Raw genomic sequence first — 13,936 nt, 5'->3', positions numbered from 1 at the left:
CTGTTGTGTCCTGGGGGAGGAAGGCGAGCAATGACTTGGTCAGTACATGGTCCACCCAGCAGAGGCCAGGAAGAGCAATGGCCAAAGATTTTCTACTTGAGTGAAAGAAAATGATCAAACTCATGACAAGCTCAACCTAATTCCCAAAGTCCACAGGCATCACAGGCCACCTTCCACAGAAGCCAGCTCTTTGAATGTGTTCTATGCTGTAAGTTCAGCAGCAGGAGTTAACATCTGGCTAGGCCCCTCTCTTTATGTGAGGCTAGAAGAGGCCATCTCAAAGAACAACCAGAAAGAGGGGCCTGAGCTTTCTTTTGGAACATGTTATAGGCTCACCTTTAAAGATGAATGTCAAAACCAGAAGACAAGTTCAAAGCCCTCAGACATCAAGTGCTTAAACAAAAATGCTTAAATTCCTCTTCAGAAGAGGAAAGAGCAACTTAGCAAAGCTAATGCATAATATGGATGAAAATGCTCATAACCAGGGAAGGTCTGACAATATTCTGCTCTCCTGAGAAGCTGAAGGGTGGAAGGAAAGAGAAAGGGAAATGAATGAACAGCAAAACCATCCTTGGTGTCTCCAACAAAGGCACAGTCCAAGTCCCAAATGATAAAGGTGAGTTTATTTAATCCTCTGATGGAAACAAGCAGAAAATAGCATGTGTCACACTGTCCTTCCAGAGGGTGGGGTGGTGACTGAAAAATAGGTACAGAGCAAGTTGCAATGTAGAGACACCCAACCAATGATGTAAGGCATTTTGTATCCACTGATTGCTGCTGCTAAGCTGACCACTTCTGTAAATACCCCATAAGAAGAAGGAAAGAAGATGCACAAGAAAACATCTGAAGAGAAACACATCATCAAAGCAATGTGAGATCAAATTAAAATTTTCAAATTGAGCCCACATCTATGCCATCAGAAAATGTACAATAAGAAAATAAAATTTGAAAACTTCAGCAGAATTCAAAATACCATCTGAAATCCAATAGGAAAATGTAAAGAAAAAATAAATAAATAAAAACTTCAAAGAGATTCTAGAGGAAGACTTTACCACTTAGAGAATCAAAAGACATTTTCTAAAGTACATAAAAACATCAGCTGGACCCCTAAGTACTTCTAGGTGACCAAAGGCTGGCCAAAGTACTTGAAGATAAATTTAAATGATCCACTTATTCCAACACTGTCAGATGATCCCCTATGAAGAAGAAGCTTCAGAAAAGTGGCAGAGATCAATGTCCCCTGAGAGAAAGGGCAGGCACTTAAGAAGAGGAGATGAGAAGGACCGTCACTCATCAGCTAAATAAGGTTTTGCATCTGAGCTTTTTGCAGGTGCTAGGACTGGGGCTCCCCTGGAGAACCAGGGCCTCAGATTCACCAGAAAACACCTCCTTTATGGAGAATTCTCGGGGATATCTAATTTTGTATTTTTTTTGTATTTGTTGATTGAAAAGGAAAAGCAAAACATTGTAATGAGAACTTAACACATTAAGAATCAAACCTCCCATCTTCTCTTTCACAGATTTTGAAAGGACAAGAAAGAGTAAGAGAGGGATTGAGAGACAAGAAAGGAGAGATGAAACAAGAGAGAGATGGAGGTGGGAGAGGAGAGATAAAGGGGAAGAGAAAGGGGAAAAAGAAGGGAGGGAACAAGGCAGTGAGGAGGGGGGCAGGCAGGCCAAGCAAAGCAAAGAAACAGGCTGGCAGCAAACCATGAGATTATAGCAATTTGAGGGACACTGTCTTGATTATGGCTCAACCCAAAAGCTGGTAGCTGCCTCCTCCTAACATCCAGAGAGTTACCAGAAGCTGCATGGTACAACTGAAGAATCTGGGACCAACTTTTATTGGAGAACTTGGTGCTTGCTAACCAAAGAAAGGAAGAAGAGTTGCAAGTGTCTTAAACTCAACTTAGTCTCTGAAAGAAATGGAATTTATTGGATCCTAAAGGGAAAAATTCAAATATTGGTTTCAGGTATAACTTGCTGTAGGCATCCAATCTAAGTCCATATAAATCCTTGTTTCTGTGTTGGATTTATAAATTTATAGGTGAACTTTCCATATGTCATGGGAAATTTGTTCACCCAGCTTCTCCAGTCATACCATGCAGCATGTGGGTAATATCTGCTCAGACCTCACAGTGCGCACACTCAAAAGAAACACTATTTTCCAGTGGTTCCAAGCAAAATCCTGGGATAGCTTTCAATGACTTGTGTTTGGTCACATACCCATCAGGAAAAGGATACTTGGTTATCAAGGTCAATATGATGGTGTGGATTAACATCAATGTGAACCCCAAAACTACAGATAATAAAATAGAGGTTTCCTCAAAGAAAAAGTGAGGAGAAGGTAGAATAAATGCTAAGCAAACAAAAACTCTAGGCGATGAGTATAAAGGTCCTTGAAAAACAGCATCCAGTGTTCTGGCTCATATTTAAACTACAGTCACTGCTTAAATAATCATTGTCATGTTTTGGATATAAGGTGTCCCCTAAAAGTTTCTGTGTTAATGCAAGAAATAAAATAATTAAATTCTGAGAGTTGTAAACTAATCAGTGGATTAAAGTCATTTGAGGGATTAATAATTTGAATGAACTAACTGGGTCGTAACTGTAGACAGGTACCATGGGACCACAGAAATTGAGTCACTGGGGGCATGCCCCTGGAGATTGTATCTCTTCTCTTTCCCTTTCTCTCTTTCCTGGTTGCCATGAACTTTTCAGTTTTCCTCTGCCCAACCCTCTGCCATGATGCTCCATCCACCTGGAACCTGGAGCAATGCAGCCACTCAACTGTGGACTGAACCTCTTTAAAAGAAAATGCAAGATTAAAAATTTCTCCTCTGAGTTGTTCTGGTCAGGGATTTTGGTCAAAGAAATCAAAGGTTAACTAACACAGAAATTGATACAAGAAATGGGTTTGCTGTGGTGACTAACCTGACCATGTGGTTCAGAAGCCTTTGGAGCTGTTTTGTGGGAGTAGTTGGAAAGCCAGGAGCTAAAGACTGGGGGAGTCTCAGGCTGTTGTCTGCAGAGCTTGATGGGCAATTCTGGTGGGAGTTCAGAATACCCAGACAACAGAGTTTTCTCAGGATGCAGGTCCATGTCCCATCCTTCTGCATACTCGGTGGGAAACAGTGGCCTTGACCATGGCCATCAGTAAATATCTTCAGAAGGGCCCAACTACTGCACACTTCCACAGGGGAGAGCAACTCAATAAAAAGGAAACACCTTGGCCCAGGGAGACAAGAGATGAGCCAAGTGTTTTAGTTTTCTGATGCTTAGAGTTTCAGATGTCTTAGTTCAGAGAAGGCTGGCTCCATTCCTTAAGGATCAAGGTGAGGATGAAAATCATGGCAGGAGAGGGCAGCAAAGGGAAGAAGACACATCATGGTAACCAGGAAGTAGAGAGAGAGACTCCACTTGCCAGATACAAATATATATCCAAAGCCACACCCTAATACTCACCTCCCCCAGCCACACCCCCCCACTTCAGTTGCCACTCAATTAATTCCTATCAAGGGATTAATTCACTGATTGGGTTAAGACTCTTACAACCAAGTCATTTCCCCCTTGAACCATCTTGCATTTTCACATGTGAGGTCATGGGGGACACCTCGCATCCAAACCATATCACCAAGGATGCAGGAGGGCAATGCACTGGTGATGGCCTCTGATGGTTTTGACTTCTGGTCAGGGCTACCAGCTTGCCATCCATATTTTGGCATGATGGTAGGAACAAACTTGTCTGCATCACTGAGTGCACCCTGTGCTCACATGTCCCTGGGCCCTACCAGCCTTCCATGCCTAACCTCCCTCTTCTCTTTGTTTGTCATAAAACTTGTCCCCTTCCACAGTGCATCTCCTTCTTTTCTGCCTTAGGTCTTACAGAAATTTTCTCCCTGGCCTGGGAACTTATGCTCTTTGCATGTGTGGTTTCTCTCTGTCATTCAGGTCTCTGTTCAAAACTAATGTTCATAGCTGTCTTTCCTAAACACCTGTCTGCAGTGGCACCCTGGCTGTAGTCCCTGAAACCACTCAGTTTTGCCTTCTTCACAGAACACACAAGCAGGGCATTTCCTGGTTGTTATCTGGGCTGTCATCTTGGTCTTATTGCTGGACCAAACAGTCCTGCTAAGCAGGACTGTATGTCCCATTTGACGCTGCTCTCTGGTACCTATGAAGGGGAGAAAGACTGGCCCTTTAGGTCAATGGCTTGCCCTTGATCTTACCTGAATTCCCACCATGCAACCATGGAAACAGAGGCAGAGCACGGATGTGGGGTGCACATGGCACCCTTGGAGAAAATGACAGAGATGGAGTTGAAAACAAATACAGTTTTCTATATCACTAGAACCATCTGCCTGAGCATTTGATGCTATACTCCATCCAGTTTCAGGAGAGGCAACCTCATTGTTTTGATCAATTCTAATAAGGTATAATTTATGTATTAAAAAAACATTCCAACTACATCTATGCAAAAGCCTTAGATGCCATGAGCTTTGACATAGATGCAGGTGAAACTACCACAATTAAGATATACAACCCTTTCATCTCCCCCAAAACCTCCTGTCACTCTCTGCCTGTCTCTCCAGCAGCTCCTGGCCCCAAGCTGCTAGTATTATTCTTTCTGACAGAATGCATCAGTCTTCCATTTCAAGAAAATTAAAATAAATGGAATTGTAGAACATGGATTATTTTGTGTTTGACTTCTTTCTGTCCATGGAATGATTATTGCCACATTTATTAATAGCCTCTTGCTGCGGTGGAGTGATATTATTCTGTTATATGTTTGTTTCATTTTTAATATCTATGTATACAAGTTGTCACTTATTATGTTTTTGTTACTGGTATGTGGGTGTCTCTGTTGTCCTAATTCAGCCTGAGCCCTAGGGAGGGTCTGGGAACCTAGGCAGGGAGCTACAGAGTTCTATTCTCTTCTGGTGGTGCCCAGACTCTGTCTCATTTTATGTGGAGTCTCACCCCTGTGATTTCCTAGATCTCCTGAGGAAATTTTTTATTCTGTGCTCCAACCAGCAGCAAAGAATCATTGCATGTGTCTTGGGAATCCAAGAGACACCCCCTCTCTCTTAAAAATATCAGAAGGTTGTGCTTCTACTGCTCCTGCAGGAGCAATGGGCTTGTCCATGTCCTGAGGGTGGAGGGCTTATTCCTGCTCCCCTGATGATGTCATGCTTTGGTTTAGTTGGACGAACTTCTGGGAAGCAGGGAGGGCATAGTGTCCCAACCCAAGAAACCACAGGTCCCAATATGTATGCCAGGCCACCCTAGTGAGAACTGTTCTGGCTTCAGTCTTTCCCCCAAGCATCTGTCCAAGGTTCAGTGAAGGACTTCCATGTGCATCTGGACCCCTCTGTGTCTGGGGCCTGCAGCTTCTCCAGACTGGCCTGCCCACTCACACATAGTCCTTGGCTGCTCCTGAACATCTTTACTGTCTACCCCTGGCCACCTGCAGGACAGCCACCTCTTTATCCCACATTCTGACACAGGTGAAAGCATCTGGTTGTCCTGTCTTTCTGTGAAGGTTCCCATTCTTTCTTGGGAATCAGTTTACTTGGTGGCTTCAAAATCTCAGCTCTCTGATGGATACTAAAACTTTTCTGATTTTGTAGATGACCTGGCCTTTCCTGTATTAAGTGAGGTGTTCTTAGCCCATGCCTAAATCCTAAGTAGAGGGAAAGGCTCATTCTTAGCATTTTCCCCCAATTCTTCACATTTCTATGTTTCTATTCTGGGTTCCTCTTATCACTGAAACCAGATATGTCACCCGGTTCTAATGGCAAGACTTGGGCATGTACCTAAGCATAAGACTGACCCCAGAAAGATGACAACTGCCAAGTAGGCACTTGAGCCCAGAATACTGAGCTTTAAATTTGGAATTATGTCAATTTAAAAACATCACCTAAGACATATAGTACCCTTTGGTGAGATATTACTTTATTCCAAGATTTGAGATGTCCACATCTTCAAAAACTATAGAGCTGAGACTCTTTGAGATTTCTAACATATAAAGAGCCTTAAGAATCAAAATAAAAAAATAACAAAGATTATGAAAAGATGATTCATCAAGGAACAAGTACCAATACGCAATATTGAGCAAAAATGTCTCAACTTCATCAGTAAAAATTGCATGTACAGTGTAGTCCTCCCTCTGTCTCCTCAGGGTCCTGCAGACACCAAAATCAAGGGCGCTCAAGTCCCATATACAAAGAAGTGTGACATTTGCCTAGAACCTGTGTGTGTCCTACTGTTCCTTAAATCATCTCTAGATCATTGCCTGATACAATGCAAATACTGTGTAAATGGCTGTTGTTCAGGAAACAGTGAGAGAAATGAAGGTCTGTACATGCTCAGCACAGATGGAGTTTTTAGAAATATTTGTAAACTAAGGTCATCTGAATTCTCAGATGAAGAATTCATGGATACAGAGGGCCAAGTGTACACAACAAGATATCAACTACACTGACAAAAATGTCTAAACATGTATTTCTGTAGTGTACAGCTAATGTTTGATATTATCTAATATAGAAATATTTATGAGAAGACAGAAAATTGTGCTAGATGCCAGGAAGTGTCAGAGCCATTTGCAAGGCCAGATTCACAGTGTTGTGCGTTAAGAATGTTAAAACCGGCATTTCAACCTTGACCCATCTTTCTCACATCTTAATGTGTACACTGCAGAATTTATCATGAATTGCAAAAAATGTTTTAGTTCAAATATGTTCACTCATCCACTGTTTAAGATAATGAAATGCTGAGCAGACTGAATATAATAACACAGGACTGGTTCCATTGTTACTTGTAAATGAGAAACCTGTGAGGTAAATATCAAAAGCCAACAGTTGGCTGGGGATGTAGCTCAGTTGGTAGAGTGCCTTGCATACACAAGGCCCTGGGTCCAATCCCCAGCACCACAAAAACAAAACCAAACAAAAGGGCCAATAGATTCTGCTGGTCTCACTCAGTAAGGTAAATAAACTGTAATTTCAGTGCCAATACTTACAAAAAAAATATTTCACATATAAAATTTCAGAATGAGGGTTTCTTTTCAAAGAACAGGGAATATCTGGAATTCTCTATTCCAGAATCAAACAATAATAATAGTAATAATAATAAAAATTCATCAAAAATAAAGTCATCATAATTAGTAAAACCATAAATCCAGTTGTAGCTGGTATATTGTCCCCTTCAGACTGGCCACCACTTTCCAGGTCTCTGGGATGCCCCCATCATTCATTCCACTATGTCCATTTTTTATAATTTTACTTTACCTGTCTGAATCCCATTAGCACTTACACTATGACCCTGGGATTAAAAGACAACAGCACCTCATGCACTGGAATGCTAGTCACCCATTAACCAGGTGAAAAGAGGGCTCCATGTCACTGCAAATGTGATTCCTTCACTGCATATCTCTGCATTAGATTTTTATGCTGCATCACAAATGATCATCTGTGACACAAGATCATTCTCTCATACAGGCACAGGATTACTGGGCTCTCTGCTCAAGGTCTCAAAGACAATAGGTGTCAGCCAGGTCTGGAGTCTCATTTAAGACTGGAGCTCTTCCAATTTCATGTCTGTAGGTGGAATCCCTTTTTGTGGTTGAAGAACTCATGCTGAGTTGTTACTTCAAGGCAAGCAAGGAAGTGTCCATTGCTGTGTCTAGCCTCTGAGCACAGGAAAGTCCTTAGTCTCTTTGTAAGGGCTTACCTGATTAGGGAAGGACACCATGGATGCCTCTCATTTGATTGCCTCAAAGTCAATTGATTAGAGACTTTAATTATGCCTGCAAAATTTCTTTATCTTTGTACATAGGTAAACATATCTGTAGATCTCACTCACAAGCAAATGAGCTTATCTTCCAAGGAGTAAGGTTCTTGCAGGCCAACTTAGAAGGTTAGTGGTCCCCACAGTGCTAAATGCATTTTTTTTTTTTTGCTAAGAACAAATGACTAAAAAAAATGCACCAAAATTTTAACCACAGTTTCTTCTGACTATCAAAATGATGTATCCATTTTCTTTCTTCTTTGTAGATGTCAGTATTTTCCAAATATTTTATGGGAAATGAACTTGTGTAATAAGGAGGGGAAAACACCCCAGAAGGTGACAGAATCCTGTTTATATAATTTGAGCTCCAAAAACTAGTGAAGGCTGAAACCCTGAATGTGTGCAAGGTCTGATAAATTTTCCCATGGAAAACAGAATAATAAAAAATTTCAAAGCTTTTTTTCTTTTTTTTTTTCTCTCCTCTTGCATATGTAAAGAGCAATAACCTTGGAAATCAAGCCAGTGGATTGGCTGGGGCTTCTGAATTTGATCCCCAGTATAATAAAGATGCTACAAGCAGACCAACAGATAATATTCTAATACCACAGCTGATCAGAGAGATTGGCAGCATTAATTTAAAGAAGAATGAGCCTCCACTTACCTGCCCATATAGCCTGAAGGCCAGAGTTCTTTTACTGTCTCATCTTGCTAGAATGAAAATTCCTGAGACCCTTGAAGAAGATCAGCAATTTATGCTGAAAAAAATGCCCTGCTTTGCTTCAAGAAATGGTACTATTTACTATTCAGTCAAAGAATGAAAAATTAAAGGAAGACTTAGAAAGGGAGCAACAATAGTTGGATGAACAGCAACAAATAATGGAATCTCTTAATGCACTTTACAGTGAATTGAAAAATCAGCTTGTGACATTTTCTGAAACAAGAATCTTTAGTGAGCTGAAAACTAAAATGCTCACTATAAAAGCATTCAAGGAGAAACTCTTGAGTACCTTGGGTAAGTTTCTAGAAGACCATTTTCCTCTGCCTGATGGGAATGTTAAAAAGAAAAAGAAAAACATTCAAGAATCAACCAAATAGCTGATAACACTGCATGAACTAGAGATTCTTATAAATAGATTATTTGATGTTCCACATGATCCATATGTCAAAAAAAGTGATTCCTTTTGGCCACCTTATATTGAGCTGCTGCTGCATAATGAAATTGCTTTGAGACATCCAGAAGATCCAACCCGATTGAGATTAGAAGCCTTCCATCAATAAGAGGATGTTCTTTTTTCATAACAGGAAAGAATCTTGTCATCTAAGGATAATGGAAATAGGACTATTTGAATAAAAGAATATTATTCAAAAAATCAAAATAATAATCCATCTTTCTTTTATCCTTAAGTGACATGTATTGCCATTTCTTCATTTTAAAAATGGCCCTTTCTTATTCATTCAGTGCTATGGTATTTTAAACTGTACAAAGAAAGCAAGTAAAAAATATTGTAGATTTATAAAGCATTAATGTACTTTGCCTCATTCGATGTTCTTTGGAAAATTCTTTGTTAATTTAGGATATTCCTAATGTAGTAATAATAATTTTCTTTTCAATTTTATGGCAGTATATTTTATGCATTTCAAGTTTCATTTGTATTTAAGAATTATATTTAGGAATTATAATGGAAAGGTCATTTAATTTGCTGATGTTTATAAAATTGAAGTAATATCCCAAGGAGAAAGTTACATAATTAAAAATACCTAGCAAATCTAAAAAAAAATAATTTGGATCCATTTTTTCATGAGTGCTCATCATATATGATATATGGACATACGTACATTCAAACATATGACACAAAACACAAGTGTGCACACATTACATAATACAACACATAACATAATAGTAAAGGCCTTACAACTTTTTACAGGTGAAATCTCCATTGCAATGTTTAAAAACTCTATAGTCAAAAAAATAGAACTGATCAGCAAAACATTAACCTAGGTCTGTATGAGCTCAAAAAACAAAATAGAACTTCATGATATGGGAAACGGCAATAATAAAATAGATATTGAAAAAAGCATCCTGGTTCTGTCGCAGATGTAAAGGTAGCCAAGCTGGAGTTCTGGATATCAGCTGTTATGGATTTGAGCCAAATCACTTCTTTTTGGTCTGTAGAAATCGCTTTAGTTAATCTTTCTGGAATCAAATCGGCTGCTGTTCTCCCTGTGGAAACACACAAATAGACCCCCGACTCCAGACAATTTCTGGGTCAGGGCCTTTCCATTGTCCTGTTAGAATATCCTTCCAAAGTACCTTGGGCTTATGTACATTTTTTGGACACATAGGTGACATTATCATCTATTGGCTTTGCCAGCCCTTTGCTTCAGAGCGGCAACCAGGCCTTCTCTGGAAAGCTAGCATTTCCTGGGACTGGGGAAACTTGCTTGTGTTTATTTTTAAATTTGATCTACTTTCCATACCTAAAGCAGGTAAGAATGGACGGAGGCAGGCTGCCTTTGCTGACTCAGGGAGAACACAAGGAGAGGTCAGTGACCTGATGGCACCTGGTGATTCTGAAAGCTGGTGAAGTGCAGCAAGGTGAAGCCCAGCAGCAGCCTGTGGGACATGACCAGGGAGATCAGAGCACTGTTCCAGTGAAAATGAGCTGAGAGAGACCTTTAGAAAAGCTCCTTTATTTTGATGGAATCTGATACAGTAATTGGATTTTTTTTGCAAAAAATTTGTTGTGAATAAAGCATCTTCATGACAATCTTCCAAACTCAGAAATTTGCAGCCAAAAAATATTTACCAGTCTGTAGGTTAAGAAATGGAGTTTGGGAAGGAGGTGGGGGTTGAGGGAAGAGAGAGAGAGAGAGAGAGAGAGAGAGAGAGAGAGAGAGAGAGAAACAGCTCACTGATTGTTTGCAGTGCTGTCTGCCGTCCATATACCATTTTCTATCACAGATTTTTGATCAATAAAAACTACTTTAAGCATTGCTCTCACCTCTGCTGAGGTGAGTATGTATTTGTCTTGAGTGTACAAATAATCTCATTTTTAGCTACTCCAGCACCAAGAGGTAGAAGCTAGGACTGCACAGAAAAATCTCATGGTCACCCAGTGTGATGTCCTGTTCTAATATTGGGTACCAAGACTACTTTTCCCGGACTTGGAAAATGTGGTCTGTGTGGCCCACTAGCTGGTCTTCCCCAAGAGGAAAATATAAAGTTCTTGTTTCCCAGGTGCCCCTTTGTTTGTACTTACATTTTTCTCCTGATTGACAAAATAGAGGAGATTGTTAACAAACCTTTTTCATAGATGACTAAAAATTACTTGTTACAATTTTGACAGTGGAAAGTAAAAACACTTTAAAAAAATTTATTCTGCACAAGGGAAACTTTTTTTTAACCACTGTCATGCTGCATTATGTCTTTGAGCTATTTTCTGTTTTAATTGGAAGGCCTTGGAGGATGCACATGCCAGAAGCTAGGGGGGTCTTCCAGACACTAGCGGGGGCAAGTAACTCATTATGCCAAGCAGGTCCCGGCCCTGATTCTGTTGCAGAAGGAAGGAGGTTCTCTGGTGTTCTGTGTCCATGGGTGATGCCGTAGCTACCAATTATGCTAATTCTTGCTTCCTTGCAAATAGACCTGTGTTTATTTTGTGCCTCACTAGCTGCCCAAAAAGGCACTTTAGAAATAATTCCCATATTTAAAGGCAGAGTGTGTTCTGGTGTCTCATTGTGAGCTGCCCCAGCAGGAAGCCCATCAGGGTTGTGGAGAGAGTGCTGGCTTTGGAAAGGTGGGCTGGGGGGCTCTCCTGTCAACTCTCCACTCCTGTCTCTGCCCCCTCACTTGTGCCTGATCTCACATCATCTGGAGGCTCTCCCAGCTCAAGCCCTTCTGGAGGAACCTAACTTGCTTTCCCCCCCATTCCTCATGGATTGTGGGAATGTCTCCTATATGGTGGTTAGGGCCAGTGATGATTTCACTGCTTCCTGATAGAAGTTGGAGAAAACATCCTTCAAACTGAAAATTCTAAAATCTCCATTGGCTCACCATCTCCATGGCTTTGAAAAGCCTTCTTGCTTAGCCATCAGGCTGGAAAGCAGACAAGGTTTCAGAGGCAGATAACTGTGTTCCTGATCTTACTTTAGGGTTGTGCTTTCTATGTTAGAGTCCAGATTGGGTTTTATTTAATTTAGTAGAAAAATAGAGGGGATTTAGAATGGACGTTAATTTAAATAAAAAGGGAGTGTTAGTAAATCAAAAAGCGTTGAATTTCTACTGACTTTGTCCCTTCTAACTATTGTCCCTGCTCAGCCGTCTTTTATAGTTCAGTGAATTTAGGTCTAAGAAGCTCTTGGGCACTCTCCCCTATGTCCACGCAAACACACTCACCACTCAGGTACCCCATTGCCTGCCTTCAAAGGCTCCATCTCCATTTCCTCAAGAAAAAATGTAGTACAGAAAGAGCCTGTGTGCTTGAGATTTCCTTGAAAGAGACCATGGTACCCCTGAAGCCCTTTGAAGGTCATACATGCAGACCACCTGAGGCATGACTCAGCACCAAGCACCAGCCCTTTCAGAGCCCTCCCACCTTGAACCATGAAAACACCCTCCATGGGTGATAAGTTCCAGTAGGTAGTTCAGGAGGTAGTACTGGCTACCTCCTCATCATAATCTCTGGGTGGAGCCTTGTGCTGACCTCTGGGACAAATCAACTAGATCCTTCCCTAAAGGAGCTAAGAGAATGAGAAAATCACCAACAAATCATGGTCAGAACTCACCCTTCTTTGGGGTGGGGTGGGATGAGCAAAGCTGGGAAGGCTTTCTACATTATGTGGAGCAGAGGAGATTGGTAACTGTTAACATTAAGCAGAAGTTATGAGTGGGGATAGTGTGTGAATGAGTTTCAAGGAAAGCTCAATACTTCTGTGGAGAATAAAATATCACAAGCATCCAGATGTTTCTTCTACCACTACCACCCATTAACTGGGTACATTAGTCCATTTTTCATAACTATAACATTATGCCTGAAGCCAACTACATATGAAGAAAAAAAGTTTTGGGGACTCACTTTAAATATGATCAATTGATCTTTGATAAGGAAGCAAAAGCAATGCAATGGGGAGAAGAGATTCATCTTTTCACCAAATGGTGTGGGCACATCTAGACTTCCACATACAAATAAAAAATAGAAAAGAATCTAAACACACACCTTGCACTCTTCAAGCACATTAAATCAAGACAATGTAGACCTAAATGTGAACTTGAAACTCCTAGAAGATAACATAGGAGAAAATTCTAGATGGCTTTTGGATGTGGTGATAATGTTTTGGATTTAACACCCAAGAATGACCAATAAAATACACAACTGGTGAGCTGGATTTCATTAAAATTAACCTGCTCTTTGGAAAACATTGCCAATAAAATATGAATACAGGCCATGGACTGGGTGGAAGTATTTGCAAAAGATATAGTTCATAGAGACTTGTTATCAAAATATGAAAAGAACTCTTAAAATCAACAATAAGAAAAGAAACAGCCTGGTTTAAAAATGAAGAGTGTAGCAGATAGCCAATGAGCATGTGAATGGATATTCCATGTCCCATGGCAACAGGGAATCTCAAGGCACAGCACCATCAAGAAGCACTGCACACCAATTGGACCAGCCTAGATTCATAGCACCTGTAAGAGCAGAAGCTGGTGAGAAGGTGGAGTGGTGGGAGTGCTCAGCCACTCCTGGTGGGAGAGCCAAATGTGCAATCACTCTGGAAGACAGTTTGATGGCTTTTTATGCAAATGACTATGCTCTAACCACAAAAGCCAGCTGTTTTGCTCATTGGTATTTATGCACATTGGTTGAACACTTGTGTTTTCACAAAACCTACACACAGTTGTTTGCAGAAACATCATCCATAGTTACCAAGGTTTGGAAGCAACCAAATGTCCTCCAGTAGATGATAAATAAGTGGTGTTGTATCCAGAAAATAGAATGTTATTCAATATAAAAGAGATATGAGTTAATGGGTCACCAAGTCATGAACAGACATGTGGAAAACTTCAATGCATATTACTAAGTGAACGTTATCAATCAGAAATGGAACCACAGTGTAACCACAGCAATGTAGCAAGACCCTGTCTCCAAAC

General features: G+C 40.6%; 1 pseudogene; it reads left to right on the top strand.

Moving 5' to 3' along the window:
• The first annotated feature begins 8,574 nt into the window (after positions 1-8,574).
• On the top strand, positions 8,575-9,066 carry LOC143389607 (centromere protein K pseudogene; annotated as a pseudogene).
• Positions 9,067-13,936: the final 4,870 nt, after the last annotated feature.

This window comes from Callospermophilus lateralis, unplaced genomic scaffold (genome assembly GCF_048772815.1).
Source record: "Callospermophilus lateralis isolate mCalLat2 unplaced genomic scaffold, mCalLat2.hap1 Scaffold_63, whole genome shotgun sequence".
Classification (NCBI taxonomy): domain Eukaryota; kingdom Metazoa; phylum Chordata; class Mammalia; order Rodentia; family Sciuridae; genus Callospermophilus; species Callospermophilus lateralis.
The sequence above is the reverse complement of the archived record's forward strand: the minus strand, read 5'-3'. Positions and strand labels throughout refer to the sequence as shown.